Source organism: Melitaea cinxia, chromosome 19 (genome assembly GCF_905220565.1).
Source record: "Melitaea cinxia chromosome 19, ilMelCinx1.1, whole genome shotgun sequence".
Taxonomy (NCBI): Eukaryota; Metazoa; Arthropoda; class Insecta; order Lepidoptera; family Nymphalidae; genus Melitaea; species Melitaea cinxia.
This window is the reverse complement of record NC_059412.1, coordinates 13,036,731-13,039,032: the sequence shown is the minus strand read 5'-3', so window position 1 is coordinate 13,039,032 and position 2,302 is coordinate 13,036,731. Positions and strand designations below refer to the sequence as shown.

The following is a 2,302-nucleotide window of genomic DNA, read 5'->3' as shown; positions in this document are numbered from 1 at the left end:
TGACTACGGAAGGGCTCACCTTCTGGTGTGACCTTCCAGGGTCCTTGGCGTGACGGTCACGGGCAGTGCTGTTGGTGCCTGTTAATACCACGTGGCAAGACAATTGTGGGTTACAATTCATTTCATTAAAATTCATTTAATCAATTCTAGCTGCGATTTTATTCGCTAAAAGGGTAAATATACAGGGCACTACACCTCGGGACACCGAGGTTGCTCCAAGAAGTCGTCAGCAACGTGAAGAGTCTGCTAGGCTTCCTCAAGGAGCTAGGCTGACACGAATAGTACCCCCCAGCCGATCACGCAAAAAAGGCGCACCAAGACGTCGAGTTGCGGAAAAAAGCCCGTGCAAAACAACATCAACAAAGGATAAATATTATATATATGAATAAGTCATACACACAAATTATAATAATTTATTTCATAAAAGAAATTCTTCATCTAGGTATTCTACTCCCTCGACTCCCATGTTTTCATGGCTACAGCCGGCGCTTTTCTTCCTCGAACTCAGAATCAAAGGTAGTGCTGCTGCTATCCTCTAAATTAATTACTACTTGCTCTATGTCGTGGTAAAGAGTTAATTCTCGCTGATAATAAGACTTCTCTATCTCCACCACATGCTCGCAAGATTTTCTCCAGTCGCTTTCTGTTAAACCTTCGAAAGGACGTTCTGTGCTTCCTTTAAAGATAAAACGTATATAATACCAATGTCTATGAATATTCAAAGAAATATAATTATTCTACACTGTCATACCTTTATATCAATCGACCCTGCGTTTTCGGCAGCAATTTTACGTTTTGCGATACCCCAGATGAGCTCAGTGGGACTGGCATTTCATGTACTTGAAACCTAATACTTTAAGTACTTGTCGCAAATGCTCATGACTCCCATCGTACCCCAAATCTTCTCCTTAATATGGGAATTAAATTTCTTAACGTTGGTGCCTGTAAATGATATTGTTATTAGAATATAATATACCAATAACAAAATATTTATTTCTATCTTGAAATAATTAAAAATTAATACTAAAAATATGTATTACCTGTTTCCTTACTGTATAAAAAAATTGTATTTTTGTCGGATAGCACACAAGTCAAAATCATGTAAATATTTTTTGGGTCGACCTCTTCTTTGCTTCCCAGGAGTGGAAAATATGCCATTATTTCTATGGCCTTCCAAAACAACTCTTCTTACTGTAGATTCAGATTTTCCTGATTAAATAATCCACAAAATAAGTACTTTCAAGTTTCATATTAATAATGATGATTTAAAGCAAATGTAAAAATTATATTTTATTTGAAATAAGACTTAATTTAATATGTTATGAGTTTATGACCTACAGGCTACAATACAAACATACGGTATGTCAAAGTATCAAATAATTTATGCGGTCTATGACACAGCCTAAATGTGTTGTCATCGACATTTTTAAACATAACCTTAGTGAAAAATGATTATTCTAAATATACCTATTATTAAGCTTGGTAGTGACTTATAATAGCTTTGGGTGGATGAATTATTATTTGATATAACACATTAAAACTCACAAATACCTGTCATTTCAGCAGTTCTTTTTTAAACATTGTTCAGATCAGAAAGTATATTTTTGGCCTCATACTCATCCAAAATACATCTTCTGTGCACTCTATAAATTATTTCCCGAGCAGAACTACGAATTGTTCTATTCATTTTCCTTACTTTAGACCAAATTTATTACGGTTTTTAGACTTTAATTTTTATGGAAACGAAATTGAAAGTTTTGTTTACGTAAAATTTCAGGAAATGTCACTTTTGTCAGAATGTTGCCGCTATAAAAAAAATTAGTTCCGCTTCTACACTTTCTTGACGGGCTCTACAGTATTAGGGAATAGAGTTATAAAAGTCGGAATAAAAATTTGGGATCAATTTTCTTTTCCAGTAACTCTCTCAGATCTTTCTTCTTATTTTCACTTAACTCTGACTTTTGTGTGTAGACATTAGTAGGTATTATTTCAGTCAGAGGCAGCATTTTCTTTCTTTTGTTTCTAATGCTTACTTCCTGATATTCGGTTTGACTGTAAGAATTTTTAACGAAAAATGAAAAAGGTGTATCTCTGTTTATTTTTATCACCTTCAGGTCATTCCATAATACAGTTCTTCCGTCTTTGGTTTTATTAAACTTGGGACCCCAATCTTCAACAAAAGTAAGTTAGTAATTAAAATTAAATAAAAGTATTTAATATTACAACAACTCACCCAACAAACTCGAACCCTGAACCTTACCGAGGCTGAAGACCAAGAAAAAGGAAGGAGACGCACAGCACC

At 34.5% G+C, this 2,302-nt stretch overlaps 1 long non-coding RNA gene across 1 annotated transcript; it reads right to left on the bottom strand.

The window, feature by feature from the left end:
• Positions 1 to 397: 397 nt before the first annotated feature.
• On the bottom strand, positions 398 to 882 carry LOC123662914. The gene is made up of 2 exons (XR_006744570.1): positions 752 to 882; positions 398 to 676 (listed from the first exon to the last, which is right to left on the bottom strand). It is a non-coding gene; the product is annotated as an uncharacterized LOC123662914 (long non-coding RNA).
• Between the last annotated feature and the right edge of the window lie 1,420 nt (positions 883 to 2,302).